Source organism: Ovis canadensis, chromosome 1 (assembly GCF_042477335.2).
Source record: "Ovis canadensis isolate MfBH-ARS-UI-01 breed Bighorn chromosome 1, ARS-UI_OviCan_v2, whole genome shotgun sequence".
NCBI lineage: Eukaryota > Metazoa > Chordata > Mammalia > Artiodactyla > Bovidae > Ovis > Ovis canadensis.
The window spans coordinates 173,285,425-173,305,405 of record NC_091245.1 but is presented as its reverse complement, the minus strand read 5'-3'; the positions used below and the strand labels follow the sequence as shown (position 1 = coordinate 173,305,405).

At 40.7% G+C, this 19,981-nt stretch overlaps 1 long non-coding RNA gene across 1 annotated transcript in view; it reads left to right on the top strand.

The window, feature by feature from the left end:
- Positions 1 to 19,981, top strand: part of LOC138434441 (uncharacterized) — a 66,968-nt gene that overhangs the window by 34,547 nt on the left and 12,440 nt on the right. The window contains exons 2-3 of the long non-coding RNA XR_011254790.1: positions 3,359 to 3,496; positions 9,659 to 9,769. This is a non-coding gene — a long non-coding RNA (uncharacterized lncRNA). The remainder of the gene's footprint in view (positions 1 to 3,358; positions 3,497 to 9,658; positions 9,770 to 19,981) is intronic.

Genomic DNA, 19,981 nt, shown 5'->3' with positions numbered 1-19,981 from the left:
AAGTTCAAAGTTTGTTGGGAAGCATAATTCTACCATGTGTCCCCAAGGAGGAGAGTGGGAATATTTTGTAAACAGCAGTAATAGTTACTACAATAATCAAGGAGCAGAGGTTTGAATGCATGGTCATATTACTTTTCAACTTTGGGCATCTACTTGTCCACTTGTGAAAAATGTCGTTACCTACTTCTCAAATAGAATGCAACCACAAGTTAGCTTTCTTGGGTCTCCCTCCCAAGGATAACACAAAGATGAGTACAGGCAATGTTTGTTTCCTACATTTCTATCTTTTTTCCTTTTTCTTTTAAAAGTCATCAGTTCCTTTTCATATTGATACATTTTCTTAAATATCATACCATCTTTTCTCAAATTGAAAGTGAAAGTGAAGTCGCTCAGTTGTGTCCGACTCTTTGCGACACTGTGGACTGTAGACTACCAGGCTTCTCCGTCCATGGGATTCTCCAGGCAAGAATACTGGAGTGGGTTACCATTACCTTCTCCAGGGGAATCTTCCTGACCAGGGATAGAACCAGGTCTCCCTCATTGGAGGCAGACACTTTAACTTCTGAGCCACCAGGGATATATATGGATGCTGTACTATTGATATAATACCACAGTATACTATATATATTTGTGTGTTAGTTGCTCAGTCATGTCTGACTTTTTTGTGACTCTATGGACTGTAGCCCACCAGGCTACTCTGTACATGGAATTCTCCAGGCAAAAATACTGGAGTGGGTTGCCGTTCCCTCTCCGTGGGATCTTCCCAACCTAGGGATCAAATCTGGGTCTCCTGCATTGCAGGCAGATTCTTTACTGTCTGAGCCATCAGGAAAACCCATAAATAAATAAATAAATAAATAAATAAATAAATAGATATATATAATATACTCTCTGTATATACAGTTGACCTTTGAATAATGTGGTGATTAGGTGCTCCCATCCTCTGCACAGGGTGTTATATCCTCTGGATTTAACTAACAGTTAGCCCTCTGTATCTGCATTTCCACACCCATGTGGAACCAACCAAACATGTAATATTGTAGCATTTATTGTTGAAAACAATCTGTATATAAATGGACCCAGGCTGTTCAAATTCATGTTGTTCAAGGGTCAAATGTATACTATACATATATAATATGTATATAGATAGACATACAGTTTAGACAGTATATATAGATGTGTGTATATATACACACACAGTATAGCTATATATAGTATATATACTATATAATATCATGTATATATTACAAATAGTATATATATGCTGCTGCTGCTAAGTCGCTTCAGTCATGTCCGACTCTGTGCGACCCCATAGACGGCAGCCCACCAGGCTCCCCCTTCCCCGGGATTCTCCAGGCAAGAATACTGGAGTGGGTGGCCATTTCCTTCTCCAATGCAAGAAAGTGAAAAGTGAAAGTGAAGTCGCTCAGTCGTGTCCGACTCTTCATGACCCCATGGACTGCAGCCCACCAGGCCCCTCTGTCCATGGGATTTTCCAGGCAAGAGTACTGGAGTGGGGTGCCATTGCCTTCTCTGATAATATATATGTATATATATGTTGACTATATTTTGCCAAGGTTTTTTGGTCTCTTTAATGTGGTTTTATATATAATCTTTGCTACTATACTATATGTAGCTTTTCTAGTTTGATGCAGAATCACCTTACTTTCAATTTCTTGGAAATATACTGCCTAAAATATCTTCTAGCTTTCTTATAATGATGCCCATGCCCCAAATTAGCAAGTATAATTGCTCTGAGTAATAGCTGCAACTGTGAGGATCTGAAATAATCAGCAGAATCAGATTTAGTACAAAGAGAAGAGGAATATGTTCATCAAAAGTTGGGATTTTTTTTGTCTTGTATTGGGTATTCTGGAAAAGTACAGTACAGAGATAGAATCCACAATTAACTACCATTTTTGAAATATGTATGAATTGGAGTCCTGTTTTATAGTTGCATATTGACAATTCTTATAGTATTGTTTGAAAGACAAATCATTGTGCTTATTTGCTGTTAATCTGGAAATATGCCAAAAATTCGTGTACATTAACACGTACATATTAATCTATTGAAACAATTATAATAAGTCATTTGCTTTCTTTGATTTCTTGTATTCAGTTCTTAATCATCTACTTTAATGCAAGGCTGTGGCTCAAATAATTTTAAAAATAATGGCAATAGAAACCTAAAATGTGTTGTGTGAGTGTGTGCAGCTCAGTCGTGTCTGACTCGTTGCGACCCCATGGACTATAGTCCACAAGGCTCCTCTGTGTATAGGATTTTCTAGGCAAGAATGCTGGAGTGGGTTGCCATTTCCCTCTCCAGAGGTATTCCCAACCCAGGGATCGAATGCGTTGAGTTTCCATTAATGTAATAATAAATGATTTAAATTCATGCTACTTAGGTATGATATTTTACTGCATTTTATATTTTTTTAAATGTATTCTCTATTGTTTGAATTGAGCTGCACTGAACTTTCAATCTCTGCTACAATGAAAAGGAGCTTTGGCATAAATAACATTTGAAAAAAATAATGACAATGTTTAAAATGTGCTTTGTGTGAGGCATGGTGCTACCTAATGTATGTAATATCATTTCATTTGCTCATAATGACTCTGTGAGGTAGATCCAACTTCCCCCATTTTACAGGCTGAGACTCTGAGAAATGAATGAATTTGGCATCACACAGTCAATGAGTGATAGAATAGGCAAGCCTAATTCAAAACTTCAGTAGATGGTTTCACCAATTATATTATCTTTGCAGTCTTCAAATCCTGAGTAAATGGGTTATAAGTAAGAGATGTATTTAAGAGCCTTTTATAATAAGTAAATTATTCATCTCTGCTAAGTCACTTCAGTCATGTCCGACTCTGTGCGACCCCATAGATGGCAGCCCACCAGGCTCTCTTGTCCCTGGGATTCTCCAGGCAAGAACACTGGAGTGGGTTGCCATTTCCTTCTCCAATGCATGAAAGTGAAAAGCGAAAGTGAAGTCGTTCAGTCATGTCCGACTCTTCATGACCCCATGGACTGCAGCCCACCAGGCTCTTCTGTCCATGGGATTTTCCAGGCAAGAGTCCTAGAGTGGGGTGCCATTGCCTTCTCTGAATTCATCTCTAGATAATCTACAAATGGGGGTTGATTTTTTTTTTAAGACAGCACAAAAGAAAAGAAAGAAAATTGAACAAACAAGTAAACATATAAGTAAAGATCCATCAAATATAGTAATTGGTAGATGCTGGAGAGGTTATCAAGAGGACATGACCACTGATTGACCAGAGGGCTGGACTTTCATAAAGGAAGATGCCTCACTTTCTCCTGTCCTCAGAATGTACGTTCTGCCTATTGTTTCCACAGTGGGAGCTGTTCCAAGGACAAAACCTTGAGAGAATAAGATGTTGAGACCATATGGACTGAATACGGGACTGAACTCAAGGTCTCTCTATGAATTTTAAGATTCTGACAGGAAGGTGAGGAAATCTACAAGCCTCATATGTAAGTTCCCTTGCTTATTGAAAGTGCCACCTACCAGTCTGAAGTGCTCTGTTTTCTTTCTTCTGTCTCTCCAGGGCCTCAAAATGCAGGGATCAGATTGTGAAACAATGATTGGCAAGCCAGCCAGGAAATCAAATAAATGGGTCTTGGGAAAAAGGCATCCAAGGGCAAATCCTGGGTTGGCCACTGACTTCCGTGCAGGGAGGGATGACTCATATGTTCAGTGCTTGTGGACCACTGTGTGAGCGTGGTAAAGCCTGGAAAACAAAGGATCGTTTAATGCACTTGTGTGAGGAACTGCACATAGTACACCATGGGAAAGAAAAGAAATAAATTGCTGGTTTGCTGAATTAGCTTCCAATACCCAGCTAGAGGCTGAAGTTTAAGTTAGCAGTTGGAAGAAGACCTGAGGTTTGAGAAGGACATGGGGTGTCCACTGCTCTGCTAGCTTGGGGCTGGCAGACAAGGTGGGAGAGCAGGATAAGAAGCTACAGAATTTGGTGAGCATTTTGCAAAGCTAGGATGGTGGAATGGTCACAGATTGTCATAGTCTTGTGACAAAGCCTGATCGGGATGCTAAGAAGTGGAACCCCTGGGAAAGTGGAGAGGAGGAGGTTATGATGACTGACTATGAAATGGAAAAAAAAGCCCCCTTCCATCTGACTCCTATTACACAGAAAAGGCAAAGTACAGTAACCACAACCCCAGCCAGCAAGACAGGCCCTCATTCAGAAAATTTTCATGATGAGAGGATTTGCTCCAACTGAGCTTACTGAACTAGCTGCCAAGTTCCAGGGAAAGGCGAAGGGAAGTCTCCAGGTCTGGTTAGTGCTGCTCTGAGATACAGAATCGGATGGCATTTCCCAGACTGGGTAGGAGGCAGAGAAAATGAGCAATGTCACCACACACCCTGCCCTCTGGTGGTGCTTGTGTGGTGATCAGGGGGTTCAAGTTACCTACTGCTTTGCAGACTGGGTTATTCTGGCTGCAGTGAGGCTTGACCCAATGAGGGGGATCTCCCTGGGCACATGAAACCTTGGAAATCTATAGAGGAAGTACAACAAATTCTTAGGGAGCTGGGAATGAGACAGGCCTTCTATGCCTCTGCCTTTGAAGGCTCTGATCCAGTCATATTCACTATGGGAGTGAAAACCAAGATACTCTAGTCTGCCCTCAGAACTTGCTGCTGCTGCTGCTGCTGCTGCTAAGTTGCTTCAGTCGTGTCCGACCCTGTGCGACCCCAAAGACAGCAGCCCACCAGGCTCCCCAGTCCCTGGGATTCTCCAGGCAAGAACACCGGAGTGGGTTGCCATTTCCTTCTCCAGTGTATGAAAGTGAAAAGTGAAAGTGAAGCCACTCAGTCGTGTCCGACTCTTCATGACCCCATGGACTGCAGCCCACCAGGTTCCTCCACCCATGGGATTTGCCAGGGAAGAGTACTGGAGTGGGGTGCCATTGCCTTCTCCCAGAACCTGCTATGAAACACCAATTGATATCCATGCTGAGCCCAGTCATGGGACAAGGCATTTATGAGGTTGTGCAACCCACAGCTGATTTGGGGGAAACTGAGAAATCTAGGGACTAGATAAGGGTTGTGGGAATGGCCCAAGATAGAGCAGGAACTCAAAAAGCCCAAAGACTATCCCAATAGGGTCTGAAGGGTTCAGTAAAAATAACCTAGAAGAAAATATGGTTTCATTTCATAGCTGCTGGGACCCAAGCTGAACAATTAAACTGATAATCCAACACTATGTTGGTTGACCTCAGCCAATCCTTTGAGAGGACTGAAATTGCTTCATACTGTGACCCTAAATTTTATATTCAGTATATTTCCTAATACTCAGTGATCAATGCAAAAAAAATAGAGGAAAACAATAGAATGAGAAAGACTAGAGATCTTACCAAGAATACTAGATATACCAAGGGAACATTTCATGCAGAGATGGGCACAATAAAGGACAGAAATGGTATGGATCTAACAGAAGCGGAAGATATTAAGAGGTGGTAAGAATACACAGAAGAACTGTACAGAAAAGATCTTCATGACCCAGATAAAAACCATGGTGTGATCACTCACCTAGAGCTAGACATCCTGGAATGCAAAGTCAAGTGGGCCTCAGGAAGCATCACTATGACAAAGCTAGTGGAGGTGATGGAATTCCAGTTGAGCTATTTCAAATCTTCAAATATGATGCTTTGAGTGTTTCAGTCAATATGCCAGCAAATTTGGAAAACTCAGCAGTGGCCAAGGCCTGGAAACACTCAGTTTTCATTCCAGTCCCAAAGAAAGGTAATGCTAAAGAATGTTCAAACTACCTCACAATTGCACTCATCTCACAGGCTAGCAAAATAATGTTCAAAATTCTCCATGCCAGGTTTCAATAGTATGTGAACCATGAATGTCCAGATGTTCAAGCTGGTTTTAGAAAAGGCAGAGGAACCAGAGATTAAATTTCCAACATTAGTTGGCTCATCAAAAAAAGTAAGGGAGTTCCAGAAAAAAAATCTACTTCTGCTTTATTGACTATGCCAAAGCCTTTGACTGTGTAGATCACAACAAACTGTGGAAAATTCTTAAAGAGATCAGAATACCAGACCACCTGACCTGCCTCCTGAGAAATCTGTATGCAGGTCAACAAGCAACAATTACAACTGGACATGGAACAACAGACTGGTTCCAAATTGGGACAGGCGTATGTCAAGGCTATCTACTGTAACCCTGCTTATTTAAATTATATGCAGAGTACATCATGCAAAATGCTGGGCTGGAAGAAGCACAAGCTAGAATCAAGATTGCCAGGAGAAATATCAATAACCTCAGATATGCAGATGACACCACCCTTATGGCAGAAAGTGAAGAAGAACTAAAGAGCCTCTTGATGAATGTGAAAAAGGAGAGTGAAAAAGTTAGCTTAAAACTCAACATTCAGAAAACTAAGATCATGGCATCTGGTCCCATGTCTTCATAGCAAATAGATGAGGAAGCAATGGAAACAGTGAGACACGTTTTTTTCTTGGGCTTCAAAATCACTGCAGATGGTGACTGCAGCCATGAAATTAAAGGACGCTTGCTCCTTGGGAGAAAAGTTATGACTAAACTAGACAGTATATTAAAAAGCAGAGACATTACTTTGCCAACAAAGGTCTGTCTAGTCAAAGCTGTGGTTTTTCCAGTAGTCATGTATGGATGTGAGAGTTGGACTACAAAGAAAGCTGAGCACCGGAGAACTGATGTTTTTGAACTGTGGTGTTGGAAAAGACTCTTGAGAGTCCCTTGGACTGCAAGGAGATCCAACCAGTCAATCCTAAAGGAAATCAGTCCTGAGTATTCACTGGAAGGACTGATGCTGAAGCTAAAACTCCAATACTTTGGCCACCTGATGTGAAAAACTGACTCATTGGAAAAGACACTGATGCTGGTTGAAAAGATTGAAGGCAGGAGGAGAAGGCTATGACAGAGGATGATATGGTTGGATGGCATCATTGACTGGGACATGGGTTTGAGTAAGCTCTGGGAGTTGGTGATGCACAGGGATGCTGCAGTCCATGGGGTTGCAAAAGAATTGGACACAACTGAGTGACTGAACTGATGACCGATGATAATATTCCCTAAAGCATACCTTTAGAAATATTTTTATGACAAAAAACCCCCAAAACTGAAAAAACAAAACAAAACAAATAGCCATCATTCTTAGAAAAGTGAGAGTCATCACTCTCTTTTTACTTTGAGCATGTTGCTTTAACTACGGAAAGCCTTAAAACCTGAACAGTGGCTCAGAGCTGTTCCACCATGGCTAGGATAGGGGCCCCACATGATCTTGCAAAAGCCTCAGGGATGCAGTCCTACTCAGTGTGGGTGTTTTCACAGTCCAGATTTTGGATGCAGCTCAGGTGAAAGCCTTGGCCCTGGTCCCAGGAACATACCTTGCTGTACTGGGCTTCAGTTCAGTTCAGTATTTGGAAGTATTTGGAGTTTGTATAGAGCTCACTATTCACTGCTCCCTTAGATATAAGCAAAAGGTTATATCTCTGTACTCTAACATGTGGTCACCCCCAGAAGTGTTCTGGCCCCCTCATGCTATAGATGGTTGTTTGTTTAGCTTTTAGTTGCTAAGTCATGTCTGACTCTTTGTGACCCCATGGACTGTAGCCCACCAGGTTCCTCTGTCCATGGGGTTTTCCAGGCAAGAATATTGGAATGGTTTGCCATTTCCTTCTCTAGGGGATCTTTCTGACCCAGGGAATGAACTTGTGTCTCCTGCTTGGCAGGCAAATTCTTTACCTGGGAAGTTATGGATGGTTATGGAGGGCAAACAGTTATGGTCAGGAAGGTCCTGTTGACACTTGAGCATTCTCCCCCATGAGAATATAAGGTTTTTAATCTCTTTAATACCAGAGAACATATGGGGCACTATACCCTACAGGGCCAAGCTCAGTAGACCTCTATCAAGAATTCTGTCTCTGGGTTAGATTAATCAAACCAGTGCTGAGCAGAAACAGCAAATGGGAATCAGTAAGCCACCACATTGAAGAATGGTAACTTTACAATACGAATTACCTGAGTGACCATCAGGAAATACGAGAAACTATGGAATAACTGAACTGAGTGTGCATTGTACATCCTGCACATAGTGTTTTCAACAGCCCAGTATGGCCAGTTAAAAATTCAGATGATTCATGGGGGATGACCAAGAACTACAGAGAACTGAACAAGGTAGTGCACGCATCCATGTGGCTGTGCCCAACACTGCCACCATCTTAGATGCCTTGGCCCTGGTCCCAGGAGTGTACCTTGCTGTACTGGGCTTCAGTTCAGTTCAGTTCAGTTGCTCAGTTGTGTCTGACTCTTTGCAAACCCATGCAGCACGCTAGGCTTCCCTGTGCATCACCAACTCCCGGAGCTTACTCAAACCCATGTCCCTCGAGTCAGTGATGCCATTCAACCATCTCATTCTCTGTTGTCCCCTTCTCCTTCTGCCTTCAATCTTTCCTAGCATCAGGGTCTTTTCCAGTGAGTCAGTTCTTTGCATCAGGTGGCCAAAGTAGTGGAGTTTCAGCTTCAGCATCAGTCCTTCCAGTGAATACTCAGGACTGACTTCCTTTAGGATTGACTGCTTGGATCATCTTGCAGTCCAAGGGGCTCTCATGAGTCTTTTCCAACACCACATTTCCAAAGCACCAATTCTTAGGCATTCAGCAATCGTTATAGTCCAACTCTCACATTCCATACGTGACTACTGGATAAACCATAGCTTTGACTAGACAGACCTTTGTTGGAAAAGTAATGTCTCTGCTTTTTAATATGCCTTCTAGGTTGGTCATGGTTTTTCTTCCAAGGAGCAAGCATCTTTTAATATCATGGCTGCAGTCACCATCTGCAGTGATTTTGAAGCCCCCCAAAATAAAGTCTCTCATTGTTTCCATCGTTTCCCCATCTATTTGCCATGAAGTGATGGGACCGGATGCCATGATCTTAGTTTTCTGAATGTTGAGTTTTAAGCTAACTTTTTCACTCTCCTTTTTCACATTCATCAAGAGGCTCTTTAGTTCTTCTTCACTTTCTGCCATAAGGGTGGTGTCATCTGCATATCTGAGGTGATTGATATTTCTCCCAGCAATCTTGATTGCAGCTTGTGCTTCCTCTAGCCCATCATTTTACATGATGTACTCTGCATATAATTTAAATAAGCAGGATTACAATAGATAGCCTTAATGTACTCCTATCCCAATTTGGAACCAGTCTGTTGTTCCATGTCCAGTTGTAATTGTTGCTTGTTGACCTGCATACAGATTTCTCAGAAGGCAGGTCAGGTGATCTGGTATTCTGATCTCTTTAAGAATTTTCCACAGTTTGTTGTGATCTACACAGTCAAAGGCTTTGGCATAGTCAGTAAAGCAGAAGTAGATGTTTTTTCTGTTCTTGGCTTACCAAATGCTTTTTTCAGTGTATCTCTTGTGACTGAGTCACAAGATCAATCTGCCTTCACATTGGAGGGAAAACAATGGACTTTTCAGTGTTTCCCTGAAGCTACTCTCCCAGCCCCATCAATCCTCATGGATGGTAGCCTGAGAACTGTCCCTGTTCTCTTTCCCCAGCTAATAAAATGGGCTCATTTTATTGATGATATAATGTTAACATATGAACACCTGCCTATATTGCAGGACACTCTGAAGACTTTGCTTGAATATCTTTGAGGGAGAAGATGGATGATAAACCACAGAAAATTCAAGGCTCAGGCATTACCATAAAATTTTGTGGTGTCATTTTGTTGGGTAAGATACTCATGGTCTAAGAAACTGTGATTGATAAGATACAAGTCTATACAACTCCTAAGAACATGAAAGACATGCCAGCTTTCATGGGGATTTGGGGGTTTTGGAGAACTTTTCTTCTTTATCTGGGACAGTGCCTTCATCCCTTATACCACTTGATTAAAAAAGGGTATGTGTGGGACTGGGATCAGAGCATCAAGCCACTGTCCAGAAGGCAGAAATAACTACTGCAGCAGACGAAAGCTCTGGGCATCTCCAGTGCAGGGATAGCATCTGGGTAATCTGAGACTCTAGAAGGGACAGAATGTGGCAGAGAAACAAGAGAGAGTACCCCTAGGATTTTGGTCCCTGCTCTGGAAGGGGGCAGATTCCCCATATATCCACAGAGCAACAGCTTCTAGCAGTGTATGTGGCACTCCTCCAGGAAGAGCTTCTCATGAAGGAACAGGGTATCATGGTAAGAACTTCCCTTTCTATGAAGAGCTGGGTTGAAAATACATTCTTTCTACCCAACTCTGCAATGGCTCACTCTTCCAAGATGACTGAGTGGCTTACTTGCCGCAGAGGCCAGCCTGCCCACCAATCACTGTCTCCAGAAACATGGGTTCCGCTAGGTCCTGTGGAGTATGTAGATCCTCCTGCCCTTGTTCCTGCAGAGGCCTCTGTAGCCTGTAAAGAGGGAATAGGGGAAACACCCACTGATGCCCGCTATAAATGAGGGTCTATTTGGGGCAACTGGTAAACATGGACTGTAGTCACCATTCTGCCCAACACTGATACCATCTGATGGAAATAATAACAAAGCACAGCTGCCAGTGGGTTCAACTTAGAGGGTTTTGCCTAAAGATTACTCTTGACTCCTGGCTGTTAATTCTTTGCATCAACAGTTGGGCTGTTCTAAAGGCATTGACCCTGTGGCCTGGACAATGGGAAGCCAAGGGTAACCGGTCATGAATAAGCCATCTTGGGGTCAGGATATGCGGGAAGACATTTAGGTTTTGTCTATAGAAGCCTGCGGCAGTCCCTACAGTCTTCAGTGTTCATGCTCCTAAGATGTCAACAACCCCTGGCAATCAGAAAACCAGTGTCCTAGCTCTGGTACAAGCCCTAGCAACTGTATAGCCAATGATGACAGATTGTTTTAGAAATACTATAACTTGGTTAGCAATGTAGCAGCATGTCCTGTGTGTTCTAAGTAATGCCCAAGGCAAATTCCCAAGGATGCCGAAGGACCTTCACTAGAGTTCTCAACTGGTGAGGAAATGGCCATTGATTATATTGACCCCCTCTCTCTGAGTGAGGGTTCTAAATTAGCCTTGTGTGGACACTGCACCTGGCTTAACTCACAGGGCTTATTACCAGGCAAACCTGGCTGACATCATTAAAGATTAGAGAAGCCAAGTTACTATGTACACATACCCTTGTTAAATGGACAGTGATTAGCAGTCACATTTCAAAGGTCTTGGTGAGCAAGACTGGACAAAAGAACACATTAAGTGGAGGTTTCCTCTCTCCTATAACCTATAAGCAGCAGAGTTAAAAGAAAGGAAAAATGAAATATTAAAACAGCAGATGAAATTACCGATAGGTAAAACCACTGAGGCCTGGTGGACTAACGTGCTGTCCGGGGCTGTAATACATTTCAGTGATTGAGCAGTAGGGTCCGTGGCTCCATACAGCAGACTGCTATCACCTCTATTGCTGCTGCGGTATCCGCCTCCAGCACAGCCAGAGAGCCATCAAACGAGCCATCTCCATGCTAGTGGGACCCCTGACTGACACCTCAAGGCACATTGTGGAAGAGAAGGGCCGGTGACAATGATGGAGGGGTGGAGGAGGTCATCAAGAGGACGTGACCTCCAATTGACACCGGAGCTGGACAATCAGAGGCTCCGCACCCCCTCCCCTGCCCTCGGAATGCCCACCTTCCCCATGGCTGGAGCCATTTTCAAGGCCGCAGCCGTCTTAGAGCAAGGTGTAGTTAGACCATCAAGGACGAATACTGTGACTGAACTCAGGTAAGGTGGCTGTGTGAACGTTTGAGATTCTGGCGGGGAAGTGGGTGCGGGGATCTTTCGCAGCGGCTATGGCCAAGCCTCGCAAATAAGTTCTCATGATTGTTTATTAGACCCGCCACCTACAGTCTGGAGTGACTGCCTCTTTCTTCAGTTTCTCCTTGCCACCGCCCTCCCCGTATGCAGGGGCCAATTTGGGAACAGACAGGGAAATATTCAGAACTTAACTTTCATGGGAATTAAAATCCTGTTTGGATTCTTTCCTCCCTTTAACAGGCTATGATTACAGAAGCCTGATATTATAACATGCGAGTAAACGTGGCAACTGTGTTTTTGAGTTATTGCTTGTAATTACTGTAGAGCTAGGGATATTAGAAAAAAACAGCTGAAAGATTTATTGCTGTTTCATCATGCATAGAGAAGCTAAGTACAGATTACTTAAAGTTTGCCTAAAAGATCTATGAATTAATGTTATTGCATATTGTTTATTTTCTGGTGTTCCTTATATTAATATGATGAAAAAATATTCAATAGGGGTAAGGAAGGAAGAGGAGAAAGATAAATTCAAAACCATAAGATATGTCTTACAAAATTAATTTCTGTCCCACCAGCTCCACTATCTTATTTAATTAAGTGGCTCTGTTACTTAGTTTTCCATAATGTAAGATACCTAATGGTAGAATATATATAGACTGTAGATTATACAAATATTTATTTTACAGGAATGTGCTTAATACTATCACCAGTTCATGTATTCCCAGTGTGTTTGAAATTAAACCATGAACATGTGTAAAAAATAGTATCAGCCTGTTATTGTTTCAGGACCTACAATCATGTGACAGATTATCTGGACTCCTAATTTGCAGTTCACATTTTTTGCCACTTACATTTCATGTATCATCTTCCTTTGTTTCAGTCCATAGTCATATCTTAACTCTAAATTTTAAAGCTTGCTTATTTGTAACATTCATTTGTGTTTAATCCAAATTTTTTTTTGAAATTCCCTGAATGGGTTTCCAAATTTTAAATCATAAGCTAATTGATGTAGGGAAATATATACTGTTTTAAAAAACTTCACTGAGACTAGTAATTAATATCTGCTGAATGAAGTAATAAAACACCAGTTATTCAGTCAACAAAAAGCCTCTTTAGAATTTGTGTTGATGTTATACACTTTAGTAGAAAAGGTTCATCCATTAATAAATTTAGTAAAATTTATTAAAAATATATTTAACCAGAAAAATTATAGATTGAAAAATTGAAAACACTTCTTTGGCACTTTTACCTATTACAAAGCAAAAAACAATACATGGTAAAAATGATTTCAGAAAAATGATTATTAAAAGAAATGAAAACAGCATAGAGTTGTAGCACTTGTAATTTCTGTTCAGTGTTCCATAAAGCGCAAGTATAGATTCTTTTAATAAAAAAGTAAAAGTGGAAAAACACAAATGTCAAAAAAATTATTTATGTCAAGGTTGAGATTTGATAGCTAGATGACTTCTTGCATATTATTAAATTAAGTCACTAGTTCATTTTCAAAAATCCATTTTCTAGGCAGTTCACCATATGTTTACTAGTCAGTTTTAAATGGAAATGCATATTAAAATAGTTTGGATTATTAACCTGCAGCACAATTTGTCCAGAGATGGAAAAGATTCAATAGAGTGGCAATCTCAGTGTATTTCTTTGAAAATAGGATTTTTAAAGTGTATAATGCACTCAAGGAAGTTGGAAGGGAGGTCTTACTATTCGACAGACACTTTTCTAAGTGCTGTTTCATGTATTCTCTCGTCTATTCAATATAATACTATGTTGTTGGTTATTCGCTAAGTCATGTCTGACATGTGACCTTGTGTACTGTAGCCGGCCAGACTTCTCTGTCCATGGGATTTCCTAGGCAAGAGTACCAGAGTGGGTTGCTATTTCCTTCTCCATAGGATCTTCCAGATCCAGAGGTGGAACCCGCATATCCTGTGTCTCCTTACAGGAGGATTCTTTACATCTGAGCCACCTGGGAAGCCCATATGATACCATGGGGTAGACATTATTGTGATCCTCATTTTAGCGCTAACAATGAGGTTTCTAGAAAGATACTTTAATCAAGTAGTGTGTGAGGTTGTAATAAGCTCTTCTAGGTGCTATTTCCTGCCAACTCTTCCATGCTTGTTTTCACTAACACTATTTTCCCTGCTTGCATTATACTTAACATGCTGGTTCTTTGTCTGTAAACTCTTTTACATTCTTCAAAATCACTGATCTCACCTCATGCCTAGTTCTCCTTTATGAGGGCTCACAGTCAAGAGTACTTACTGCCATGCACTGAATTAATCTATTGAATTTAACTAGGACAGCTTTCACTTGGCTGTTATATTGCTGAGGGCAGGAACCTTGGCTTACTCATCTTTAGTCTTAGCAGCAGTTCCCTGCAAAACGTAACTTGTTATGTGCTGTACCTTATTCAGTTCAGTTCAGTTCAGTTCAGTCGCTCAGTCATCTGACTCTTTGCGACCCCATGAATCGCAGCACGCCAGGCCTCTCTGTCCATCACCAACTCCCGGAGCTCATTCAGACTCAGGTCCATCGAGTCAGTGATGCCATCCAGGCATCTCATCCTCTGTCGTCTCCTTCTCCTCCTGCCCCCAATCCCTGCCAGCATCAGGGTCTTCCAATGAGTCAACTCTTCGCATGAGGTGGCCAAAATACTGGAGTTTCAGCTTTAGCATCATTCCTTCCAAAGAACACCCAGGACTGATCTCCTTTAGAATGAACTGGTTGGATTTCCTTGCAGTCCAAGGGACTCTCAAGAGGCTTCTGCAACACTACAGTTCAAAAGCATCAATTCTTCAGTGTTCAGCTCTCTTTACAGTCCAACTCTCACATCCATACATGACCACTGGAAAAACCATAGCCTTGACTAGACGGCCCTTAGTCGGCAAAGTAATGTCTCTGCTTTTGAATATGAATATGCTGTCTAGGTTGGTCATAACTTTCCTTCCAAGGAGTAAGCGTCTTTTAATTTCATGGCTACAGTCACCATCTGCAGTGATTTTGGAGCCCCCCAAAATAAAGTCTGACACTGTTTCCACTGTTTCCCCATCTATTTCCCATGAAGTGATGGGACAAGATGCCATGATCTTTGTTTTCTGAATGTTGAGCTTGAAGCCAACTTTTTCACTCTCCTCTTTCACTTTCATCAAGAGGCTTTTCAGTTCCTCTTCACTTTCTGCCATAAGTGTGGTATCATCTGCATATCTGAGATTATTGATATTTCTCCCAGCAATCTTGATTCCAGCTTGTGTTTCTTCCAGCCCAGCTTTTCTCATGATGTACTCTACATGTAAGTTAAATAAGCAGGGTGACAATATACAGCCTTGATGTACACCTTTTCCTATTTGGAACCAGTCTGTTGTTCCATGTCCAGTTCTAACTGTTGCTTCCTGACCTGCATATAGATTTCTCAAGAGGCAGGTCAGGTGGTCTGGTATTCCCATCTCTTTCAGAATTTTCCACACATAGAAAGATGAAATTTCAGGGCAGAAGGAACGTCTGAAAGGGGATGTGGGACAGGGAAGCATAGAAAGAAGACATAAGGCTATTGATTTGAGATGTTCACAGCTTCACAGAACAACGCAGCTGGTTGCTCAGCCACATGGGATGTCTTCCAGGGCGTGTGGAAACAGTACACCTTGGAAAAGTCATATAGGAGGAAGAAGGATTGAGAGTTTTTCTACTTTTCCATCCTGTCTCTTGCCTTGCACTGGTTAGAGTTAGACCTCTTGAATGTTACCACTCTTTGCACTTCTAAATTGTTCCCTGGAGAATGACATTCTAACATGTATACTATCATGTAAGAATTGAATCGCCAGTCTATGTCTGACGCAGGATGCAGCATGCTTGGGGCTGGTGCATGGGGATGACCCAGAGAGATGTTATGGGGAGGGAGGTGGGAGGGGGGTTCATGTTTGGGAACGCATGTAAGAATTAAAGATATTAAAATTTAAAAAATAAAAAACTAAAAATAAATAAATAAATAAATTGTTCCCTGGGCAGCATTTCACCTGATCTTCAGAGTTGTGGGAGAAACTATCAGTTAACATTTTGAGTTTTTTTTTGTTCACTGTGGATTTTGCATTAACTTGATTTTTTCAAAATATACTGAATTTTTTGCAGCCAATTAAAATTTGCCTTACCCTAGCCCCAAACATTCTATAGTAGTGCATATTCCCACAGGTCTAGGTTGTTTAAGATGCACTGGTTTAAACTGGACAATTTTCAAATCACCAGATGCAGAAACACAAAGATCCCCAGGCTCCTGACAAAGCCCATATCACCCTGTCCACTTTTATCAATTAATCAATCAATTCATTAATTGAACAAATGTATATTAAGATTCTGTGTGCCAGTAAAGATGTTAGCAGATAGCTGTGAAAATGACACTATAACTACTATATTTAAAAATGTAGTTTCTTTTTTTTAAAAGTTTTTATTTTTACTTTATTTTACTTTACAATGCTGTATTGGTTTTGCCATACATTGACATGAATCTGCCATGGGTGTACATGAGTTCCCAATCATGAACGCCCCCTCCCACCTCCTACCCCATATCATCTCTCTGGATCATCCCCGTGCACCAGGCCCAAGCATCCTGTATCCTGTATCGAACATAGACTGGCAATTCATTTCTTACATGATAGTGTACCTGTTTCAATGCCATTATCCCAAATCATCCCACCCTCTCCCTCTCCCTAAGAGTCCAAAAGTCCATTCTATACATCTGTGTCTCTTTTGCTGTCTCGCATACAGGGTCATCATTACCATTTTTCTAAATTCCATATATATGTGTTAGTATACTGTATTGGTGTTTTTCTTTCTGGCTTACTTCACTCTGTATAATCGGCTCCAGTTTCATCCATCTCATTAGAACTGATTCAAATGTATTCTTTTTAATGGCTGAGTAATACTCCATTGTGTATATGCAGTTGACACCACCCTCATGGCAGAAAGTGAAGAGGAGCTAAAAAGCCTCTTGATGAAAGTGAAAGAGGAGAGCAAAAAAGTTGGCATAAAGCTCAACATTCAGAAAACAAAGATTATGGCATCTGGTCCCATCATTTCATGGGAAATAAATGGGGAAACAGTGGAAACAGTGTCAGACTTTATTTTTGTGGGCTCCAGAATCACTGCAGATGGTGACTGCAACCATGAAATTAAAAGACACTTACTCCTTGGAAGAAAAGTTGTGATCAACCTAGATAGCATATTCAAAAGCAGAGACATTACTTTGCCAACTAAGGTCTGTCTAGTCAAGGCTATGGTTTTTCCTGTGGTCATGTATGGATGTGAGAGTTGGACTGTGAAGAAGGCTGAGCGCCGAAGAATTGATGCTTTTGAATTGTGGTGTTGGAGAAGACTCTCAAGACTCCCTTAGACTGCAAGGAGATCCAACCAGTCCATTCTGAAGGAGATCAACCCTGGGATTTGTTTGGAGGGAATGATGCTAAAGCTGAAATTCCAGTACTTTGGCCACCTCATGCGAAGAGTTGACTCATTGGAAAAAACTCTGATGCTGGCAGGGATTGGTGGCAGGAGGAGAAGGGGATGACCTAGGATGAGACAGCTGGATGGCATCACGGACTCAATGGACGTGAGTCTGGGTGAACTCCGGGAGATGGTGATGGACAGGGAGGCCTGGCATGCTGCGATTCATGGGGTCGCAAAGAGACACGACTGAGCGACTGAACTGAACTGAACTGAACTGAACCACAGCTTTCTTATCCATTTGTCTGATGATGAACATCTAGGTTGTTTCCATGTACTGGCTATTATAAACAGTGCTGCAATGAACATTGGGGTACACGTGTCTCTTTCAGTTCTGGTTTCCTCGGTGTGTATGCCCAGAAGTGGGATTGCTGGGTCATATGGCAGTTCTATTTGCAATTTTTTAAGCAATCTCCACACTGTTCTCCATAGTGGCTGTACTAGTTTGCATTCCCACCAACAGTGTAAGAGGGTTCCCTTTTCTCCACACCCTCTCCAGCATTTATTGCTTGTAGACTTTTGGATCGCAGCCATTCTGACTGGTGTGAAGTGGTACCTCATTGTGATTTTGATTGCATTTCTCTGATAATGAGTGATGTTGAGCATCTTTTCATGTGAGTTTGTTAGCCATCCATATGTCTTTTTTGGAGAAATGTCTATTTAGTTCTTTGGCCCATTTTTTGATTGGGTCGCTTATTTTTCTGGAATTGAGCTGCAGGAGTTGCTTGTATATTTTTGAGATTAGTTGTGTGTCAGTTGCTTCATTTGCTATTATTTTCTCCCATTCAGAAGACTGTCTTTTCACCTTGCTTATGGTTTCCTTTGTTGTTCAGAAGCTTTTAATTTTAATTAGATCCCATATGTTTATTTTTGCTTTTACTTCCAGTATTCTGGGAGGTGGATCATAGAGGATCCTGCTGTGATTTATGTTGGAGAGTGTTTTGCCTATGTTCTCCTCTAGGAGTTTTATAGTTTCTGGTCTTACATTTAGATCTTTAATCCATTTTGAGTTTATTTTTGTGTGTGGTGTTAGAAAGTGATCTATTTTCATTCTTTTACAAGTGGTTGACCAGTTTTCCCAGCACCACTTGTTAAAGAGATTGTCTTAATCCATTGTATATTCTTGCCTCCTTTGTCAAAGATAAGGTGTCCATATGTGTGTGGATTTATCTCTGGGCTTTCTATTTTGTTCCATTGATCTATATTTCTGTCTTGTGCCAGTACCATACTGTCTTGATGACGGTGACTTTGTAGTAGAGCCTGAAGTCAGGCAAGTTGATTCCTCCAGTTCCATTCTTCTTTCTCAAGATTGCTTTGGCTGTTTGAGGTTTTTTGTATTTCCATACAAATCTTGAAATTATTTGTTTTAGTTCTGTGAAAAACACCGCTGGTAGCTTGATAGGGATTGTATTGAATATGTAGATTGCTTTGGGTAGTATACTCATTTTCACTCTATTGATTCTTCCAATCCATGAACATGGTATATTTCTCCATCTATTAGTGTCCTCTTTGATTTCTTTCATCAGTGTTTTATAGTTTTCTATATATAGGTCTTTAGTTTCTTTAGGTAGATATATTCCTAAGTATTTTATTCAATTCATTAGTTGAACAAATGTATATTAAGATTCTGTGTGCCAGTAAAAATGTTAGCAGACAGCTGTGAAAATGACACTGTAAGTACTATATTTAAAAAATGTAATTTCTATTGTTATAACCTTTAATTATTTTTCTGGAAATTTGCATTGGTACATCACTAGTTTGTTTTCCTTATATAATTAAAATATATGACATACTCAACACTTTTCAAGAGGAACCAAATCATCATATTCAGCTGTTTGCATTCACATCCAAATTACCAGTTTATAGAAAAAATGTTGAAGGCAAAATCTACACACATGCCTTACTCAAGAGAGCATATTCAAATAACTTTCAATTGCAAACTTTTTTTGGTTGACAAGAACCTTATATTCACATATATATACTATTGCAGGATCTTATGTGCTAATGTTCTAAATTTTCTTTATACTTGATATATGACTTCTATTAAAATCTACATTTTGTTGAGTTTGGCTATTTGTTTTATTTTTCACTTTTTTCTTACTGCATATATTTCATGACAGAAAATAGGAAAATATATATATATACACTGTTTATTATATTTCAAGGTGAGAGAATGATCTAACAGTATAGAGTTCAGAGAACAGTAACGGTAATGAATTTCCTTGTAGTTGAGCTTCCCATGTTGAAACACTATGTTCAAAATCACTAATATTCTACTTATGCACTAATATACATACTAATATAACTCATTAGTATATGAGTATACTTCTGTCATTCTCTCTAAGGAAAAGAAATAATTTGAAGCATAAACTGATTTACTACTACATCACATAATTACTTAAGCAAAACTCCAATTGTCTTGGAGTTGATATTGAGGACATGCTTTACTAGATAAAGAGCAGATGTAGACTTGAATGAGTGACTAAGAACATATGGTAAGAAGCAGCTCAGAAAGTTGAGCTATGTTATCATTGGGAATTTTAAATAAATTGAGGAAAAAAATCACTGAATTTTTACAACAAAGAAGTTATCAGGAGGGTACTGTGATGAGATAAATAGGAATACCTGCAACAGCAAGTTGCTTCCTCTTCTGTTA